The 23,109-nt window shown below is 38.4% G+C and overlaps 1 protein-coding gene and 1 non-coding gene across 3 annotated transcripts in view; one reads left to right on the forward strand and one right to left on the reverse strand.

Moving 5' to 3' along the window:
• Positions 1 to 23,109, forward strand: part of MDGA2 (MAM domain containing glycosylphosphatidylinositol anchor 2) — an 838,509-nt gene that overhangs the window by 272,947 nt on the left and 542,453 nt on the right. The gene's annotated exons all lie outside the window — the stretch shown is intronic.
• On the reverse strand, positions 4,124 to 4,230 carry LOC128589319 (U6 spliceosomal RNA). Its single transcript, XR_008380914.1, has one exon. It is a non-coding gene; the product is annotated as a U6 spliceosomal RNA (small nuclear RNA).

The following is a 23,109-nucleotide window of genomic DNA, read 5'->3' on the forward strand; positions in this document are numbered from 1 at the left end:
TTTTGTAAGCAGGAAAGCTTAATTCAATTTTACTGATTTGCATTTGAAGATATTTGTTATGTGATTTCTATTAAACATTTTCTCTTAACTACAAAGTTTTGGCTTTGTCAGTAACAATAATGATGGCTACCATTTGTTGAATATTTTTTATATGACAAGCACATAACTTACTCAACCCCTGTGTTGCAAAATTTTAAGGGGCTCTGTTCTTATTAAGAATATATTACCTCATTTAATCACAAAGACTGTATTAGAAACTATGAGGCTCATTTTTCAGATCATAAAATGTAAAGAGGATAAACTTATTTAACCTCTTTAAATTTGACTCATTCCGGGTCAAACATTTAATAAGTGAAAAGGGGACTTGTGCACTCACATCCGTGTCGGGCCAGTGCCCAGGTACGTCCCTGCGCTGTGACAGACCTGTCCTGCTGCAGCTTGTCTCTCTGTCCTGTTTAGACGTCTTGGTTCATCATTCTAAGTAGGCTCTTGGGCATACTTTCAGATCCATTTCCCTTTTGTCCCTTTGTCTCAGCTGCTTGTCAGGACCCAGACCCTATATCAATTTGAGTGTTCACTTTCTTCGCTCCTACGACACAAACTCTGTGCACTGCCACAGAAGGTCAAATACATAAAAAGATTGATTTCACCACACGTTTATGTCTTCCACCCTTTTAATCTCAACTAGATTCTCAATACATAGGAATCTTTTTATGCGTGTCAGCAATTCTCCCTCCATTTCTCCTTGGAAGCGATGTATAACTTCTTCAATTTTTCTCCACTTGCAAACTAGCTTCCCTCATATGTGAATGAACCAGCAGGTGCCTTTCAAATAAACAGTAGTCATCACATTGGAATTTTCTTCATTTCTTTCCGCCATAGCTGCAGAGTTCTTTGCTTCCTCTTGTCTTCTGCACTCTGTTTCTGCCCGTCTCTCCCTCCCTCCCTCTCTGTCTTAGTAATGAAGAGGTGTTCTGTTCCTTTCTAAATTAAGATTTTCTTAATATGTTCATTATTTTATCCTTTTTTTGCCTTCGTAAAACTTTGTATCCAGGGTGGCGCCTGTGGCTCAGTGAGTAGGGCACCAGCCTGATATACCGAGGGTGGTAGGTTCAAACCAGGCCCTGGCCAAACTGCAACCAAAAAAAAAAAAACTTTGTATCCAGTAACATGGATAGTTCGTGTGTAAAGTTGTTGGTCAATAATTTGTTAAGAAACTCTTTCTCGCCTGTGGCTCAGTGAGCAGGGCGCCAGCCCCATATGCTGAGGGTGGCAGGTTCAAACCCCGCCCCGGCCAAACTGCAACAAAAAAATAGCCAGGCGTTGCGGCAGGCGCGTGTAGTCCCAGCTGCTGGGGAGGCTGAGGCAAGAGAATCGCGTAAGCCCAAGAGTTGGAGGTTGCTGTGAGCCATGTGACGCCATGGCACTCTACTGGAGGGCAGTAAAGTGAGACTCTGTCTCTACAAAAAAAAAAAAAAAGAAACTCTTTCTCTCTCAAGTCATCATCATTCACTTCTCATTCTTCTGACTGCAAATGTCAGGATCAAACATGGTAAGGATTTCCCGTTTTAAACACACACATGCACAGAGATGCACACACCACACAGAGATGGACACACACACATGCACAGAGATGCACACACACAGATGTGCAAACACACACACAGAGATGCACACACACAGATGTGCAAACACACGCACAGAGATGCACACACAGAGAGAGATGCACACACGCATGCCCAGAGATACAGGCACACACACTCACACACACACAACTTCTTTAAATCCCAAGTATTCCAGCAGATACTGAAGCTGCCCTTTTCTCTACCTTGACAGCCAGACTTCTTCTGTAGACATTTGCTCTCCTGTTCTTTCCTCACCTCTGAGTGCAGTCTTTCTTCTCCACTAAGACTCCCTCTTGCTTTCCTCCTGGGGCCCTTTCTCGTTCAGATTTTGCTTGACCTTCCCTGCTGTTTCATATTGTTGGACATTTCCTCACATCTTGGGTTTTAGAGCACTGTGCTTTCCCCTTTACAGACCCATGTGTCAGAACATTCCACCTCCGTCATTTCCGTGGACTCCATCCATTCTTTGCGTGTCGGTAAAGATTCACCATGATGTTCAATGCTTCCTCCTCTGCGTCATGTGTTTTCAGTGAGATGTGAAAGGCCCATGACTCACTTCCACTGTAGACTAATGGCTTCCAAGTCTTTACCTCCAGGCCAGATTTCTGTCCTGTTTCATGCTGAAGTGCTACAAGCATCGTAATCTTAAGATGTTGAAATCTAAACACGATCTTCAAAATACTGGCATTTTCTCTTGTCTCTCTAGTGCAATGAATGTCAGCACCAGTCACTGAAAGTCTAAGCCGGACCATGGAGTCTTCCAGTCCCTTTAACTAACCAGTCCCTCCCATTCCCTCTGCTTATTCCTATTCACAAACTAATCAACCACCAATATTAAAAATTCTACCATCAAAACATCTATTATAGTTACTACTCTTATCCGTTCTCAGTGCCATGCTTTTTCCCCTTTTCTCACTGTCATTCCTCACTGAAATTCAGTCTCCACAGAGTCTCCACTTTGACCTACTTAACCCGTTACCTACCGTTGATCTCCGAATGAATGTACAAAATAAAAATCTAGGGTCGGCGCCTGTGGCTCAAGCGGCTAAGGCACGAGCTACATACACTTGAGCTGGCGAGTTCAAATACAGCCTGGACCGCCAAACAACAATGACAGCTTCAACCATAAAATAGCCAGGTGTTGTGGCAGGCACCTGTAGTCCCAGCTACTTGTGAGGCAGAGGCAGGAGAATCGCTTGAGCCCAGGAGTTAGAGGTTGCTGTGAGCTCTGATGCCACAGCACTCTACCCAGGGCAACAGCTTGAGGCTCTCTGTCTAAAAAAAAAAAAAAAAAGAAAAACAAAATCTAACCATGTCACTTACCTGCTTAAACCCATTGCTCATGAAATGAAGTCCAGACTTTTTAATGTGACTGCAGAGCTCTCTTTCAATGGTCCCCAGTTTATGCCTCGCCACTCCTCAGGCACATGTTAGAACACACCATGCCGGGTTCAGTCCCTCAAGCGCAGTGGGTCTCTGTTGGAGACCATTAGCCACCATCTTCCCCCTAGCCTTTCTTGAATCTCAAGACATATTGAACTGTTCCTACAATGCATACATCACCATCTAAATTCTTACTGCTTTATAATTTCCTACTTTTGTATCTTTATTTGCCATGGTTTATATGTTTTATGAGAGCAGAAGGCATAGCAAATGTGTCTATCATCATATCCCCAACACTTAGAATAGTGCCAGACACAGTACATGCTTAATTAATTGTTCTTGAATGAATTGATACCAATAAAATGTGTGCTATAAGAAAATTACACTGAAAAGGAATATTTATAAAAATGTACCTAATGAGTACAATGAACACTGTTCGGGTGATGGGCATATTTTATAGCCCTGACTCAAGCCATGTAACCAACACATTTGTTGATATTTTGAAATTAAAAGAGTTTACTTCATTTGAGGGAATTAGTCTTAGCTAATATGTCAAGTATTTTCATATGCATGATATTACGCAATCCTAAGAGTAACTCTCTGAATAGAAAGAACTTTTATACATGAAAATATTGGGACTTAAAAAAAATGGTGATTTTTCTAAGGTCAGAAAAAAGTTTTTTTTAAATGCAATTAGAACAACACCTTTTGGATAAGTTTATTCAGTTTTGTTTTTGCTTTCCCACAATGGCTAAAATTCTGATAAAAAAGCACACAATTTGCATACACTGTTCAATTATACAGGCTTAGAAGATGCCCAACTGGTTACAACTAACAGTAAAACAAGAATCGTGGTTGCCATTTAGTGAATCTTGGCTATATTACTCACTAGTTGTTCTTTAATTGACCTTATCTAGACTATTGGAACACAACTCCCTTTACCCAAGTTAGCTACCATCTACAGAAGTATTTGCATTTATAATGAAAAGAAAACAGTCAACACATGCTATTATACAATATGAAGCTTCTAGTATTTGGTTAGCTAATTTATGACCACTCTTTGGGCCTCACTGTAATTCATGTTCAGTCTTTTTTTTTTTTTTTTTTTTTTTTTTTTAAATATGGAACGCTTCACGAATTTGCGTGTCATCCTTGCGCAGGGGCCATGCTAATCTTCTCTGTATCGTTCCAATTTTAGTATATGTGCTGCCGAAGCGAGCACTCATGTTCAGTCTTACAGTGGAAGAATCCTCATGCTGTGGAAAATGCCAGATTTCTGAGGCTTTATTGTCTAACAAAATAGCTTTATTTGGGAGGTGGGAGTGGGAGTATGGACATAGATTTAAATCTTTTTTTATTAATATTAAACCATAGCTGTGTACATAAATGCGATCATGGGGCACCATACATTGGTTTTATAAACAGTTTGACACATTTTCGTCACACTGGTTAATATAGCTTTCCTGGCATTTTCTTAGTTATTGTGTTAAGACAATTATATTCTACATTTACTAAGTTTCACATGTACCCTTGTAAGATGCACTGCAGGTGTAATCCCACCTATCACCCTCCCTCCACCCATCCTTCCCCCTCTCTCCCCTCCCTCTCCCCATTCCCCATATTGCTAAGTTATGGAAAAAGCCCAAGTGCCCATCGATCCACAAAGAGATTAATAAATTGTTGTATATGTACACCATGGAATATTATGCAGCCTTAAAGAAAGATGGAGACTTTACCTCGTTCATGTTTACATGGATGGAGCTGGAACATATTCCTCTTTGTAAAGTATCTCAAGAATGGAAGAAAAAGTATCCAATGTACTCAGCCCTACTATGAAACTAATTTTTGGCTTTCATATGAAAGCTATAACACAGTTATACCCTAAGATTTAAATCTTTAAATCATAAAGGTACCATTAAGCTGAGAGCTGTCACCAAGAAATTGCTCCAAGTAGAAATTAAAAATATCTTTTGAGAGTTTTTTTTTCCATCTTTTATTCTCTTGATACTTCACTTGCAAATGGATATAAAACTGTTGTTTGGGATGATATTTATTTGCATAAAGGACATTGGTGCTGTCCTTTAACTCTCATTGTTTTATAGAACTAGTTCTTACCTTCCTGTTCACAGTATGTGTGAGAGTACATTTTCATATAAAAGGGACAGTCTGAAGATCATGTTTGCTTCCTGTTGGTGCATTTCCAGATTGGATGAAATCTAAGGAGAGCCATCTGTTGAATATTTAGTATTCAGAACTGTAGAACTACTTCTGGCATCTGGTTTTGCCAAGTCCTAGCTAAAAATAAATATTAAATGGGGTTTGTGTCTTTCTTCATTGGTGTTGAACTCTCCTAGAAGTTACATATTTCCTAGGGAGAGAAATGTGGGAAAAAGAAAAGTAGGAATTTATTTTTCATTTTCATTCACAAAACATTAGGTTGAAATTTAAGATCAAATATACTAAGATATTTCTATTTTCATTTCTCTGTCTAAGTTTTCTACAAGCTGCAGTGAAATAATATCACCAATTTGTAGAATTGTGCACATCACACACATACCTAAGCTGTAAATTTATGATGAGGTAATAAAAGTGTAAAATTACACTATTTTGCTAACATTTCAAAAAGGAGTCTTTATATTTAATTTGTGATCATTGGAAAAGTGTACTGTTTCTTACCTACTTGTACTTTAGACCGACCTCCTCTTAGCTGTGAATCAATGCTGTATTGATTCATCTAATTCTAAAAATATCTCGCAAGACTTGAAGTTCCAATTTGCATTAAAGAAAGAGAAAAACTGAATGAAAACATTGTTATATACGTTAATAAATGTTAATCTAATTTCTCTCTGTATTGTATAATGTTATATGGTAGAGATAATATTGGGAAATTTTATAGAAATCACCTGCTCCCAAGGGGCCAGTTCGGCAAAAATTAAAATGGTAAATAACCACAGAGGTTTGTTGTATTTTCTTACTTCTGAAGAATCTACCTGGATACCAGATTCTCCATACAATTTACTGTTTTTAGCCATCATATACCTTGTAAAAAAATTATATATGACTACGGCTTTGAAGATACAATATTGGTGGTGGGGAGGGTTCACATTTTCTAATCATCCTTCTGGGACGGCAAACCAGTATTTAAGGGAATAAACCAGAAGCATTGCATCAAAATTGTTTGTTCTTGTATTATGGAGAGGGGGATCTTGTCACAGAAGAATGTCAATAGGCCCCACCCTGGCCGATCTTTAACAATAGGATGAGCTGCAAAACATTTGTCTCTGGCCAGCATGGCACTGTGAAAAGTACTTGGCTTATGCACATGCCAAAGCTAAAGATACTTCCATTTTCATACAGTAAAAATCTCTTATCCCTCAGAAGAAATGTTTTTGATAAATACCAAGGATAAATAAGGCAGAAGGAAATTGTCAAGCAAATGAGGGAAACAATTATAGTTGAGCATGATTGTGTGGTAAACAACCATCAGCTGTTTGCACTCAGAGGCTCAGTGAACAGCTCAGTTATTTAGATGCTCCGAGGTACACACTCTTTTCCAATTTCTTTGAGAGTGAGGGTAAAGGATACATGAGCCATAACATGGTAAATTCCATGATTGAATTGAATACTGAACAAATACATTGAATTTCCAGACACACGTGGCTATTTTTTTATTCTGAATTATTGCACATTACCGTAACCGTTTTTTTTGAAATGTATTTTGTAATGCATGTATCTTCTACGTATAATTGCATGATGGTCAAATCTATTTTATAGCAAGAAAGCCTCACGAAGACATAAAAAATTAGAAAAAAACCTTAACAAATCAATTAACTGATCAATACCACATTTTTAATATAAATGAAACACTTTTTAAGGAGCAACAAATTTCCTATTGGATGTAGTATCTTTACATCATTATGCCGTGTTCAGATAATGAAGAAAATGGCGTTGTTGTTTCTTGAGGTCTGCCTTCTTTATTAGACGAAATAATTTTACTCTGTGTCATTTGATTGTGTTATCCTTCTGTCAATCCCAGATAAAATAAAAAAGCGGTGACCGTGAAAAGAAAATTGAAGGAAAAAAGACAAAGATGGAAAGAAAGAGAGAATGGCAGAATCCAAAACAGTACCTGCGTGAGACTAGGAAGTGGAATTTAGTGATGTGGGCAGAGCACAGACAGGTCCAGTGGAACCTCCCTCACTGGCCTCCTCCCTACGCTGACCACCTCCTTCAGGCCAGCTACTTTTCAGAGACTGGACATGCACCACATGTAGGCTCAGTGCAGCAGGCCGAGTCCCTTGTGTTCACCACCCCGTGTGCTGACCAGTCTGTTGCAGTCCCGTGGGTAGTCACCTTACAGAGGATTGCCGCGGACCGCCCGGTCGGTGGCCTTCAGTCCAAGGGAATGCAGGGAGAGGGAACGAGGAAGATCGAGAGATCGGCGAAGAAATGACAGTCTGACACACCACGGGTGAAGTATGCAGCTGTAATTTTACTAGGTGCACATGTTGGTATTTATACATTTTTTACACAATTACATAATGCAGTTTTCATTCTGCTGGTTATCTTTAGTGCTTACAAATGTAGTTTATTATGCATTGTCAGGTTTCTCCACATTCCGTCCCCCCCCGGAGGGTAGCGGTTTATCAGTTAACTTTGTTCGTTTCCTCTTATCTTTGTGTTGTAACCGCCTACAATTCTTTTCTTAGTTTCTTATTATCTTTTCTGAACAGTTTAACTTTTTTCTTGATTTTAATGCTTGACTACTTCTATTTTTATTTCTACTGATTATAACTTAAGAGTTGATTTTTTGGCATGTATTAAGTTCTTTCATTGATTTCTATTATATGTGAGAGTTGGTGAAGCACGGTGTTCTGAACAGAACTTTATTGTATTATGATGAGTGGATGTGTTCTAGTGAATTGTTTGTGCTCTAGGGTTTATTGTTTCAGCTCTCTGGTATTTACGATGGGAAAACATCTTTGTGTGTTCATTATCGGTGCCACTGAGTCTGACAAGCTCACGAGGTTGTGCTCTATCTGAATCAACAGTGCATTGTGCTCATTCTTAAGAACGTACATATTGACAATTTATCAGAGTGAATGAGTTTCAGGTACAGAATGACAATCACATGAACAGATGCCATAATCTTTAAACTTTGGCAAATACCTAAGACACGTAGTGCAACATTTCTGATGCTTGTACGTGTTGGGGGCGCTGGGGGCTAAGCTCCGCAGAGCACAATCCACCTTCCCGTCGTTCTATAACGCGGACAGCGCCGCCTCACAATGGCTATATGCCGTGGGCGCGGCAGAGGATCTACTGTATTTATTTTTCAGTGACAGCCTTTTTACACTAAGTCCCTCCTTGAGGCTGAGCTGTGGGAGTATTCAGTTCATCACAGATTTAGCATATCTGAGTGCTGTTTATCATTTAGGCCACAGTACCATTCGGTAGTAGTGCAATGCCCAGGATTTAACAACCTGTTCCTAAAAAGTGAGACCACCTTCCCTTCTCATGGCTTGAGACTTTACCAGAAAGATTATGAGAACTTAGTTCTTAGAGTGACCTCCGCCATTTCATGAAGCTGTGAAGTGGGCCTTCAGCACCTGGTCCTTCAAGGTGTGGCCCCTGTGTTGGAATGTGAATCCCTCAGGCTCTGCCTCTGGCTTCCTGACCCTGCCAGCAGCATTTCCTGCCCAGGGGTAGCATTCTGCTAAGCAAAGCTGCCTCTCCTCGTCCCCACTACTTTGACTTCAAAGGAAAGGATGTGGTCACCCTAAGTCCATTCCAACTATGGAGTAAATTCCTCCCACCCCCCGCAGCAGAACCTAGCCTTTACATGTTTAAGGAAAATCTCCATGGTTCACAAAAGAGGAGAGTAACGTGGAGAGCGGCTGGCTGCTCCTGTGTGAGTGGCTCCTCTCAGGCAACCCCACTCCAGAGCGCTCGTCAGGAACTCTCTCCTTCAGGCCACTGCTTAGCCCACTCAGAAAGCCACTTTCCGCCTACATCTAGGGTAGTTTATCTCTGCTGAGAAGGACACTCTCAGTCAAGAGTCCATTCTCCAAACTGCAGGCCGCCCTAAAGAATATTAGTTCTTTTCCCCAGGTCAACACCTTCACAAGACTACACATGTTCTGTCCCACGCTGGAATTCTTCCAAGTAAAACACATCCTGGCATCTCTTCTCCTTTCAGAGGAAATGCACCATGAACCTCTAGGGATACAGGGAAACAGGAGAAATGAATCAATCCTCTAGTCCTAGGTTTTTTTTTTTTTACATTTACAGTAGCAAATGTAAGTTACTTAGTCTGTAAAGTAATAACATCAAGGTTTGCATCTTAGCCCCACCACTCACTAGCTATGAACCTCTGTTTTCTCATCTGTAGAATGAAAACGATGATTGTCCATTGCATATAGAAACTGAATAAGATAAAAAATGTATAAAACATTTTGTCTATGCTGGACATGCATTTTCAATAACTACTAGTGATTTTAAAGTGCTAAAATCCCGATGTAGGGACACACAGGTCCCCCTTATGAATCTCAATGAACCAGGTCCAGGTTCTACTCACATTCTCTCCCGTGGGGCTGCCATTCTTTCGACTTCAGCCCTTTGACTTTTGTAAATAGTTGTCCAAAGAATAATGCAGATATAGTCCAGTTTCTTCAAGGAAAAGGGAAACAAGTAACACTTCCCTCCTAAGAAACATTAATGTTTGCCGAGATCATTTAAAACCTCTTAAGATTGATTTGTCAGTGTACCCTTAGATGGTGAAGTACAAACTATCAAAGCGAACCCTAATTGCACTGAGGCGACTCTGTTGTCATATTTTCTTGAAGAATTAAATGCATTTATTTTAGCTTTGCATTAAAAAAAATACTCTGATTTAGGATTTACTACAAATTAAGAGATGATCTTCCAAGGAGCAGGTATTTCTTACGTTTTTAATTTGATTTAGTCTGCATTTTGTTTTTATCAATGTTGAAAGGAATAGTCCAGGCTTCAGCCCTTCACTCAATGACATCTATAAAGCAGGTTGGTTTGGACAATATTATCTTTAGATACAAAGATAATATTGGATTTTGTAATAGGAGATACTATTAATTTCACTTATATTTTCTGAAAATTTAGTTTCTCAACCAAGACCTTTATGTGATGTTCAGCTGTTCTTTTGCATACCACCGGCTAGCATGTTTCTTAAAAGGACCATTTAAAATAAGATCAACTCGGGAGAGGGGATGCAACTCTCTGGAATAGCAGATGAAACTGTAGAAGTACATCTTAAAAAAACTACAAAGCAATAAAAAAAGTAAGACCAAAAATTTAAAAACAACAAAACCCCCTCAAATTTGCAGATGAGGCACTCACTGAGAATACAGTTATAAAGAATTAAAAAGGGAGGGGCTGAGGTAAGTCATCAGTACAAGCAACTCACATGAATAATACTCCTGAATGTTGTGTCTGGAATCACAGAAATAGCCTGTCAGAAGAAGGGTGGATTTCATGACATTGAATCTTGAATGTTTAAATGTATAGTATGTCCAAAATTTAATTCTAACTCTGGGACTACAAACAGATTTCATTTAAAATGACAATTATAATGAACTTGTAGTGATTGCCTGGGCTGAGAAGGAGTCTCAGATTCAGCCCAGATTCATTGGAAAAGAGGGCTGTAACTGACACCTGCCATGCCGTTGCATCATGAGAGGCGGCTCACCAATTGCTGATCCCTTATTACTTTGTCTTGCAAAAGGCTTTGCTCACAAAATCTTACTGAGAGATCAGTAAGACTTTTTATGAAACAATTTTGAAGTGGATTGTGGGTTTGGTGCTTAAGTGATAGTGCCACCAACTTCAGTGACTCCTCCGAGGTCATACCCCTGAGAGTGAGGGGGGTTCGCCGGACTGGAATGGCTGGCTGGTACTGGCGATTGATATCATCTAGTTACCAGGAGTCCTGGAATTATGATTAAAATCAATGTTTGGGATATTTTTATTTCACATTTCATTTACTCATTGGGGAATAGCACTCTGATCAAAGGTGCGTAAGGATTTGATTTGCGTTGTCGGGCATTCATGTTTCTCATTCAGAACTAAAAAGTAGGAAATCTATTTATACATTGGTTTATGCATTGATGTCTTGAGAATTTAGTTAACCGAATCATTCCAGTTGAGTACAGCCAGCTATGATCTCTGTGCTGACAAAATTAAACGATTACCTATAAAATAGAGGCCCCCTAAACTAGGAGTGTCAAAATTATCTCTGGAAGCCCTTCACCAGCCAACATCACTATAATGTCATCTTTCCTTTCTTTCCCTAATACAATTCTTAGATGAAAAGCAATTTTTTTTTTGTTGGAGATTCATTGAGGGTACAATAAGCCAGGTTACACTGATTGCAATTGTTAGGCAAAGTCCCTCTTGCAATCATGTCTTGCCCCCATAAACTGTGACACACACCAAGGCCCCATCCCCCTCCCTCCCTCCTGCTTTTCCTCCCCCCCATAATCTTAATTGTCATTAATTGTCCTCATATCAAAATTGAGTACATAGGATTCATGCTTCTCCATTCTTGTGATGCTTTACTAAGAATAATGTCTTCCACGTCCATCCAGGTTAATACGAAGGATGTAAAGTCTCCATTTTTTTTAATGGCTGAATAGTATTCCATGGTATACATATACCACAGCTTGTTAATCCATTCCTGGGTTGGTGGGCATTTAGGCTGTTTCCACATTTTGGCGATTGTAAATTGAGCTGCAATAAACAGTCTAGTACAAGTGTCCTTATGATAAAAGGATTTTTTTCCTTCTGGGTAGATGCCCAGTAATGGGATTGCAGGATCAAATGGGAGGTCTAGCTTGAGTGCTTTGAGGTTTCTCCATACTTCCTTCCAAAATTTTTTAACCTTGTATTCATTTTTAGAGGGCACTTATTTGGTAAATACTATTAATAATTCTTGAGACCATATAAGTCATGGTATTTGTTGAAAATTCAGAACAGTATTGATGTTAGTAAAGACCTATGTGACTAGAAACACGTGATTATTTATACACACCTATCCTTATGTTAAGGTACCTTAGCCTCAGAAATCATTCTTTCTCCATTGTAAAAATCATAAGGTATGTGTCTTAGCCTGTTTATGTCACTATAAAGGAATACCTGAGGTTGGGTAATTTATAAAGAAAGGAAATTAATTGGCTCATGGTCCTGCAAGCTGTACAAGAAGCATCTCACCAGCATCTGCTGCTGGCCAGGGCTTTAGGCTGCTTCTGCTTCTGGTGGAAGGGGAAGGGGAGCCGGCGTGTGTGGAGATCACATGTTGATAGAGGAGGTGGGAGGGGGAGGAATACTCCAGACCAGGCTGATCTAACTGCCCAATCACTCAGGAATTAATTAATAAAGCTAGAGAATTCACTCAAAGAGCCATGCAGGAGGGATCCACCCTCATGCTCCAACACCTTGTATTAGACCCCACCTCATGACATAGCCACACTGGGGATTAAATTTCAAGGTGAGATTTGGAGGGGAAAAACACACCATGTTCAGACTACAGCCCTGTAATTTATGGAATGCTATTTACAAACTTTTAGTACTGTTGTCCCTTCTTCTTGAGAAGCATGAAGCCACTTTTCCATATTATTTGTAATTCAAATTAAATACTAAAATAAGTGTATCCAAAAAACAGTGTTTCATTTTCTAAGTGTTTACTATCGCTGGTTTCCATATTCTTTTATATTTCTGAATATGACATACCTAGCCTGGTACCTTGAATAGTATATAAATATGACATTATAGCCCCTTTTAAATGGAATGTCCTTGTAAAACATACAAATTTATTATCATTGATTTCAAAGAGAATAAAATAGACACATAAATTATCGAAATGGGTAATCGCACCATGTTAAATGAGGTTTTGTGAGTTGGTTGTCCATCACATGAACAATAATGTATGATACCAAGTTGTAGTAGTGAAATACTATTGGTGTCACAAATGTGATAATCTTTCAAAACTGAGGAAGTGCATCATATTATCTTATAGCTCAGAAGCAAGTCTTTTGAATTACAATGTTTCTGTGAAGTATTCTTATTAGAATCTATGGATACCTTTTCTTTCTAGAGTAATTGTGTTGTGGGTAGAATTCTGTGGTATGTATGAACCTACAACTACTTGTAGAGGATTCTCAATGTGTTCAATTGACTAAAATGGTACCTGTGTTCACCAAACTGCTTGAACAACTATTTTCCTACAAGTGATTGTTTATTCAGGCATTATGTGAACTCTTCCTTTAGGTATAACTCCAAACCCATACAACTAGGTTGATAATGTACCTTTATAAAGACAGATTAATATTTATGACTTACAGAAAACAGTGAGCTGGGCCTTATCACATTGCTGTAGACCAAAACCAAGTTGGTAATGCAAAGAGAATACATTTTGGTTGCCTGCTTAGAGCAGTGTCAGAGAACCTCTGAGTAACAGCTAACATGAGTATCAGAACCTACAGATTTTCAAAAGTCATTTATAATGTGATCGAGAGTTTTACTATTCTCTTTTAAAACCAAAATCTAATAAATATGTGAAATTCACCTCTCTTTCAACCTTAATACTTTGCAACCTTAATGCTTGCAACCTTAATACTTTGTGTGTAATTTAAAAAAAACTATGATGAGACATAAGATGTTTATTTGTCTATAAATACCCATTACTTTAAAACATTTGTTTAACTTACTTTAAATGAATGTAGTGACATACACCTTTTTGTTTGATGTCTCCTATAATATAATTGAACAATTCTGTACAAAATCTGATGATGTGATGTTGTATACCGTGTAATCCTAAGTCTGGAACATTTACCATCATACGAAACTAAGGGTAATAGTTATTAATGGTGTCTTGGCAATGGTCATCATTTGAGCAACTTATTTTCTCCTTTTCCTTTTACCATCTCTTTCTCCTTATTTATAAATATCTTTCTGATTTCTCTCAGTTTTTTTTTAACTTCTATTCCCAGAAAATATAATTGTGTTATCACTTCCTAGTACGTGTAGTAATAGCTTGATAAATTCGAAAGTGCCTCTCCTCTTTCCCATTCTTTGCTTTGTTAAGAATTTTTTTCTCTTTTAATTACATGGACATGAAAGTCTTGTTACTGTTGCCAAATTGGTCAGATTGATGGGAAATTTAATTTTTAAAAAGATTTGTGTAAACATTGCTCAGAAAGGAAAACTGCCAGTCAAGGCAAGCTGCCACGTCCCCTTCTCCTGATGTGAGATGAGCCTTAGGCCTCATCTCCGTCAGCGGCCCCCACAGCATCATTCACTGAAGACTCTCTAGTTCATAAATACCGTAGATACTGGGTACGGCCAAGGGAATGCTGAAGAGCAAAGCAACTGCAGCAACTAATGTGATTCTTCTAGTAGATGCTTCCAGAGAAACCCCTGGGTTTAATACTTTTGGTGTTTACATCTCTAACAGACTTGAATGTGTTAGCACTGGTGAAGTTCTAGAAAAGCAATCAAATTTGAACATCTAAAATGTGTAACTTAACACACTATCGATAGTGCATATATTTTACCTTGCTGGAATTTATTACTTAATTTCATTAGTTACTTTTATTGAAAAATGAAAGAAAATATAATTTATATTAAAATGGTATCACCATAATTTAATGTAATACATTATAGGCATGATTAGGATTAGGGTTGAAATGTAAGTGGAATCTGATTTTGTAAGAAAACTCATGAATGGTTGCAGTTTTGTTGCAGGAAGGTATATAGAGATAATATGTTCCTTTTCTCTGCACTGCTATGAGTGTGAAAGGTGAAATAAAAGAAAGGGCATTCACGGTTCACTGGATGTTTACTGGGCACACGGGGAGCGTATACTAGAAGGACCCCGTGCTGAGAAATGCAGTGAGCATGTTGGAAGCGACCCCTGAACTCATTCACACATGGGGAACTAAGTAAGCAAATAAATGAAAAACAAAGAAGTAACTCAAGTGAAGGGCTCAACTTCAACTTGAACTTTACCTTAGAAATAAGAGCAATGTAACCTACACATTTGTACCCTCATATCAATCTGAAATTAAAAAAAAAAAAAGAAATGAAATAGCAGCACTTTTTTGAGTACTATTAAAGAAGCATGTCATATGGTGACGGGATCTTCTGGGGACCCACTCTCCTTGGAGGAGGTGACATTTAACCTGAGATCTGAAGCACTTAACCATTTTAAGGCACTGCACTAGTTATATAAAAGCATCTCAAACCCAAAGATTTTAAGATCCTCAATGACTGACCTAAGGCAGCGATTCAAAAAGGCATTTTAATTTAAATAAAATAATGTGTAGTTATGTACTATGGCAACTTGTTTTATGATCTAGGGCAAATTACTTAAGACTTTGTAAAATAGGAAAAGTAATGCAAACTTCAAAGGGTTATCATGAGGACGGCAATTATTTCTTGCTCTCATCTTTGTCTTCTTTTTTACACATATTCCCTGGTCTGACTCTCCATTTCCACTTCCTTTCTCAGTTAAATCCTTGAGACACTGCTCCCTCTGAGGTTGACTGCTCCATCCTTCCCTTCTCCGCCTTGGTGACCTCCTCCCAGGCCCCCTTATCCTGTCTATAGCTTCCCTGCTGGGGTCAGTGGTGACTTCTGTGTTGTTATAAGTCTAGGGTGTTTTTTTTTGTTGTTGTTTTATTTTGTTTTTAATTGTTTGGGATTCATTGAAGGTACAAAGAATTAGGTTACACTGATTGCATTTGTCCCTTTTTTATTTATTTAATTTGAGACAGAGTCTCATTTTGTTACCCTCGGTAAAGGTAAAGTGCCATGGTGTTATAGCTTGCAGCAACCTCAAACTCCTAAACTTAATCTATTCTCTTGCCTCAGCCTTCCAAGTACCTGGGACTACAGGTGTCAGCCACACCTGGCTATCTTTTTAGAGATGAAGTGTCGCTCTGGCTCAAGTGGTCTTGAACCTGTGATCTCAGGCAATCCACTGGCCTCAGCCTCCCAAGTGTTGGGACTACAGGCGTGAGCCACCATGCTGGACCAAAGTCCCTGTTATAATTGTGTCCTGCCCCCAGGAGATGTGCCATACACTGTGACACCCTATCCTCCTCCCTCCTGCCTGCTCCCAGCTCCTTCATTTCCCTACCTCCACGGGCTTCATATTAGAATGGATACATTAGATCCTTGCTTCTTCATTCTTGTGATGCTTTACAAAGAAGAATGTGTTCCACCTTCATCCAGGTTAATACAAAAGATGTAAAGTCTCCATCTTTTTTAATAGCTGTATAATAGTTAATCCATTCCTGGGTTGGTGGGCATTTAGGCTTTTTCCACATTCTGGTGATTGTAAATTGAGCTGCGATAAATAGTCTAGTGCAGGTGTCCTTACAGTAAAAGGATTTTTTTCCTTCTAGGTAGATGTCAAGTAAAGGGATTGCAGGATCAAATGGGATGTCGAATTTGCATTCTTTGAGGATTCTCCATGCTTCCTTCCCTAAAGATTGTATTAGTTTGCAGTCCCACCAGCAGTGTGAAAGTGTGAAAGTTCCCTTCTCTACATATCCACGCCAGCATCTGCAACTTTGAGACATTGTGATGTGGGCCATTCTCACAGAGGTTAGGTGCTATCTCAGGGTGGTTTTGATCTGCATTTCTCTGATGATCACAAACGATGAGAATTTTTGCAAATGTTTGTTAACCATCGGTCTGTCTTCATTCAGAAAGGTTCTGTTCATATCTCTTGCCCAGAGGTAGATGGGATTGTTTACTCATTTTTTGCTGATTGGAGTTCTCTGTAGATTCTAGTTTTCGACCCTTTGTCAGAGTGATACCCTGCAAGTATCTTTTCCTATTGAGAAGGTTGTTTTTTTGCTTTACTTGTTGTGTCCTTAGCTGTACAGAAGCTTGTCAGCTTAATTAAGTCCCATTTGTTAATTTTTGTTGTTCTGAAGTCTTTGCCATAAATCTTTCCTCAGTCCAACATCATCAAGAATTTTCCCCATACTTTCTTCTAAGATTTTTTCTTGTTTTGTGTATTAGATTTAAGTATCTTATCCATCTTTTTTTTTTATAATGTAGTTTTTGACCAGGACTGGGTTTGAACCGGCCACCTCCGGCATATGGGGCTGGCGCCCTACTCCTTTGAGCCACAGGTACTGCCCTATCTTATCCATCTTGAGTCAATTTTTGCAAGGGGTGAAAGGTGTGGGTCAGTCTTTTACATGTGGTTATCCAGTTCGCCCAGCACCATTTGTTAAGCCATGACACCTGGCCTACCGTGCACGAATTTTAAGTGCTTAACTCAACAGATTGTGCTCATTCAATTTAAGGGCAAATCTGGTCTTGACGCTACCTCAGCCATCTTTCCACCATATCAGATTAGCCGTGTGAGCAGTCACATTTACTGTATTTGATTCTCCTGGAATTATCACTCATGCCGCACCCGGCATCCTTACGATATTCAAGGTATGGTGGAGAAATACCGGCGAGATGTTTACTTATTTTGCTTGCAGAATTATCAGAAAAGATTAACAACTCAGATAACCCAATTTTCATTTTATTTATTTATTTATTTTGAGACAGAGTCTCACTTTGTTGCCCTTGGTAGAGTGTTGTGGCATCATAGGTCACAGCAACCTCAAACTCGTGGGCTCAAGTGATTCTCTTGCCTCACTCTCCTGAGTAGCTGGGACAGGGTCTCCCTCTTGCTCAGGCTGGTTTGGAACTCAAGGATCCAGAGTGCTAGGATTACAGGTGTGAGCCACAGCGCACGGCCTCCAATTTTCATTTGCCATTAACTAGAAATAATGAAAGCTATCAAGGATAATGTATTTAAATTAAAACTGTGACTAGTATTTATTTACCGTGGTTTAAAGGAGTTATCTCTTTAATCATCCAAATAGTTCTATGAGGTATAGTTATTCCCTATACTTAACTCATAGGGAGATTAGATGATCATTCTAGTAGTAAATAACATGTGAACCCAAGCCATCTTATTTGCTTCAGAACCTTGCATTTTGAAGATAACACCATATTATATAGACTTGATCCAGTTAAAATACCAATTTCCAACTGAAAGGATTTTTACATGAATTTTTGTATAATTTGTGTTTCTTTATGAAGGTGTCTCAAATCAGGTTTTGTGGCATGAACAACATGGTTCAGGTAGCCAAACTTAACACGTGGCCCAAAGCATTTTGAAGGGTTTTATTTTGACTAGACTTTAGAATAATTGGATTTTATCTGCATGCAGTGGCTCACATCTGTAATCCTAGCACTCTGAGAGGCCCAGGCAGGTGGATTGCTTGAGCTCACAAGTTCCAGACTAACCTGAGCAAAAGCGAAGATCCCATCTCTACGAAAAATAGAAAAACTGAGGCAAGAGGATTGCTTGAGCCCAAGAGTTGGAGGTTGCTGTGATCTATGACGCCATGGCACTCTACCCAGGGTGATAGCTTGAGACTCTGGTGCAAAAAAAAAAAAGAATAACTGGATTTTATTTTCTATTCTTGCATTACTTTTTGTCTCCATACTTAAACATTTGACTCTTTATGCCAGAATGTCTGTGTGTACTAAATGACAGTTGATTTATTTTACTTCCTTTTAGAAGCACACATCTGTGGTCGATTATTTTAAAGAACAAAGGACCACTTTTAAAATGGTTGAGAGTTAGAATGGAAGTTTACTAATAGTCGTATTTAATCACTAATGGCAAACGTGTTACTGATGTAGTTAAACTAATAAATGAGTACAAAATAAGGCAGCTGGTCTTTACTAATCCTATCACCAGGTAACCTAATAAGCCTCTCCCTCTTACAGTCCCAACAGGATAATTTATTTCAAAAAAAAGTCAACGTTAACTAGCTTTCCAGACAGGTATTAAAATAACCCAGAAAAACCTCCAGTGATTTGAGAAAAAAAAAGAAAAAAGAGGAAATATGTCTACAGGGTTATGGGATGAGAGAGTGGGAGAAATAGAAAAAATATGGAATGAGAGAGTGGGAGAAATAGAAAAAATTTATATTTTTCATCGAAATATATTTTCCCGTGATGTTGAAATTAATGTTGCTTTTAATTGTTTTTAGAATCTAAATGTGTGTGTACATGTAGCTATGCATGCTTATACTTCATTAGTAGTATTATAACAACATCATTTTTTTCCATTGATCTTTCATAAAATTCCTCATGGATTGGTATGGTAATTTGCAAAACTTTCCAGATTAGTAAGTCTATTTTATACTAAAAAGAATTGGATTCTTAAATCATGATAAAAATAGTCAACTCAGTCTGAAGTTTATTAATAGTGATGAGGTCCTACAGCTCCAGAAGTCACAAAAACACAGAGATGGCATAGTCTAAAAGTATCTAATTATTTCATAGAAACAGTCTTTGACTTTATGAAAACATACAAATTTAGATAGACAGGAATATGAAAAAGATTATTTCATTAAACTGCTTCAATTGATTCCTCATTTACTCATAACACACTTTTAATGCCCAAAGGGAAATGGCCTCTGTGTGGTTCTTTGACAGAATAGTTACATCGGTTTTTAAGTCTGAGCATCTCAAATCTTGCATTTTGTTTGCTGGTGGCTGCAGAGAAGATGAGTGACTCATTATGACGACTGTTTACTGTAGTTTACTACCTAATGTCATAATTGAAGTTGACTTAGGAATACAAGTAAGGCTTGTCATGGAAGAAAAATGCTCTATACATTTATTTATGCCCCACTTCTCAAAGATGCCTTTTCTTTTCACTATGAGGGTTCTATTTTTTCAACTTAAAATTTTCCAAGTGTTTGTAAATTATTCCCTGTGATACAGTACTGAATTATGATACACGTCCTGTAAAACTGTTTGAATGTTTGTCTTTCTTTGAATTTCTTTGTATATCCCAGTTATTCAAAGCACAGGCACATGTTCCCCAAGCCATGGCATTTGTGTATAGATCTAATTGTGTTATAGATTAATGTGTCACACATACACAGAATAATAATCATTCCTAAAATGTATTTCATCTTTAGATCTAGGCATATAAAAATAAATCAAACTGACATATAAGACACCTTATATAAATTAAACATTTTTATTAGGTAACCTGTAGCCCACTCATCAAACTGAGTGAAATAGAACATACTTTAATTAGCTCTTTGTGAAATACTCATGTGGGTATGGATACATTGATTTTGCATCCCCTTTCTTTCCTCCCTCCCTTTCTCTCTCCCTCCCTTCCTTCCTTTTCTCATCTTTAATACGACACGTTTGAGAGAATACACCCCTGTAGCTTACAAGTATTAGTCTAACAAACTAAGCTATGTTGTTTGAGTTTGATAGTTTTTAAACAGAATTAAGAGCACAAGACATAATTTATCACTGAGTCAATCTGAATCCAAAGATGATGATAGCAACAACAAATTTGGCTTTTATTGGGCTTTAAACATACATGAAAAATGAGTTGATTCAGTTAAATCATTTGTCAATTGAGAGTGAAAGCAGATTTCATAAGTTTGTTGCTGGATAATAATCTGAAACCTAGAAAGTTACATTAAAAATAGTCAACGCAAACAAAATCATGTCTGAGTAACTAATGACAGAGAGCAGTTGCATGAATGAGAATCGTGTCCTTTATTTATCATTGCTTATACAGGCCAGCACCTGTGGGCTGCTGTCCACCTGCACAGGCAGGTGGCTCGAAGTACAGAATGTCTACATACCTGGGGTTTCTAACATTTTTGTCTCCACTTAAAAATGTGGATGGAGTTTTCACTATTTAACATACATACACATTTTCCCTTTAAAAAAAAAAAAGGGGTGGGGGGAATGTGTTTGCAATGAGACCATATTCTCACCTGACAACCACCAGCTAGAAGAGTGTCAACTCTCCACCCGCCCTCACATCCTTGTTTGAGCCAATTCCTTCTGGTTCTCAGCAGAACCCACCCACATCTTTCTCCCTATCCTTTCTAACATTTGCTCTGCTGCAGATGACATCTGATGTGTCCCCTAAGGTGCTGGAAGGATTTTTGTTTGTTTGTTTCCTGTAGTTCATGACACATTTTTAAAATAAGAATTAGCTTAATAGGCTTTCATGGTGTTTTTTAGGTAAGCAATTAAGATCCAAACCAATAACTAGTTAATAATTTCGTAACACCCGGTCTATTTAGCATTAACATGAGAGTAACCAAACATTGTTATGATTCTCATCATTTTATTTGGGGATGGAGCACCTTCCAAAATACTTAGATTTTATGCAATCTTAGGTCACTATCTGGGCACAAGTCCTAAAAAGAATCCCCAGTATATATTTCAAAATCACTCAGATTGATTGCTTGTCATTTTTAGATTTTAGTTTTTTGGTCTCATGTTTATAATGCAGATTTACATCAGCAACATAGTTCGTGAGAAGCTTTTTCTCTGAAGGTTGTTACCTGGAAAAGTGAAAACTAAATAAATAACTAAATCAAAATCCCATCCAGCTGGATACATACACACAAAGGACACAATTCTTTGGGACAGGTCTATGAATTCACACTTGCCGATTTGTTCTAGGGGTCCAGGCTGTGAGAAGGGGCAGTGTGAACAGAATCTCTTACGATAGTGCATAAAATGTGAACATTGTCAAAATAGGCTTGTATTACTTAGGGTCTCTAACATAGAACGTGATACTGGGGTGAATTTGGTTGTATGCCCTGAGAAAAGAAGACTAGACTCCTTAATATATAGATTTCTTCTCCAGACACTTTGTTTTTTACTTGCCTCAACTGATCATTAAAGTCGCCCTGGTCTGGTGGAAATACAGGATTTCACAGTGGGTGACAAACGCAGTGTGAAGAGAATCTTTCCCAGGAATTTGTGTCTAAATCCACATTGTTTTCCAGACAGTGATTTGGTTTATCACCTACAGCCTACGCAGACCATAAAATTATAGAGATGTTAAGTGATAGTTGAATAATCACCTCAATCCTTTGATCCTCAAAGAACTTGAGAAAGAGAATGAGATTATTAAGGTTATCATAGGGTAAGCGGTATTTTTGTTTGTTTTCCACAAACGTAACGAATAATAGTACATTAGTCCATGTGATTCGCCAATTGTAGGCAAGAAACTTTGTGATTAACAGTGTAACTGGGTGTTAAATTCCTATAATTTCCTCTCCAGCTTCTACCTTTTCCTTACTGTGTGAACTTTTGGTATTCAGTTACCCTCTGCAGACAGCAAGATTTCTTGTGTAGATCATGGTGAGATGTACTATCCAGGGTTATGTGAACTTTGAATGAATGATTTTATTCAAAATACGTAACAAAGAGCCAGATATCTTGAAAATCATTCAAATATTCACAAATACATATAAATGTTGGTACTGTACATGTGCATATGTGTGCGTGCTAAATTTATACTTTGTGCTGTAATTTACATTATACATTGTTAAGTGGGTCATGATGGGAAGTAATTCTAGGAGCCACAAGGAAGATGAGTGCACTAACCTGTCTGGCTTTGTTCGCATTAGGGTTTATCTGTTAGAAATAAGAGTACATACATGTCTCCCCCAGCCATGGTCCTTGATTTTGTAGGAGGTCACAGGCAAGATTATTCTAGCAAAAAGGCACTAGGGAGTGGAATCCCTGCCAGCATTCTTGTTGCCAAGTGTTAGACAATATGCTTGTTCCTTAGGTTCAAATAGACATTAATTTATATAATTTAAATGTCAAAAACACCACTGTTAGATACAAAAGCAGCAAAATGTGCTGGATATTCTCCATTTCTGCTTTTATGTTCAACCTCTGCCCTTTTCTACCTTCCTTTGTTCCTTGGCAGGCTGACCTGGGTGGGCCAACTCAGCTGATTCTGATTGATGGGGCTGCCAGGGGAAGGGGCTGGTTTGTAGGTGGAGAAGAGGTTTGGGGCTTACTCCTCTAACTTCCTTAGGGGGCTACAGTTTGTGCTCCTTTGTTCACATTATGCTCCTGTCTGTGGGTCCTCTCCAGCTAAAGTTTGTCCAGAGCTACACTTATTGCTAGTTCTGGCCCAGGCAGGGGAATAACCTCCAGCCTTCTGTGGTCCTAGAGCATTTCATAGTCT

This window comes from Nycticebus coucang, chromosome 6, assembly GCF_027406575.1.
Source record: "Nycticebus coucang isolate mNycCou1 chromosome 6, mNycCou1.pri, whole genome shotgun sequence".
NCBI classification, from domain to species: domain Eukaryota; kingdom Metazoa; phylum Chordata; class Mammalia; order Primates; family Lorisidae; genus Nycticebus; species Nycticebus coucang.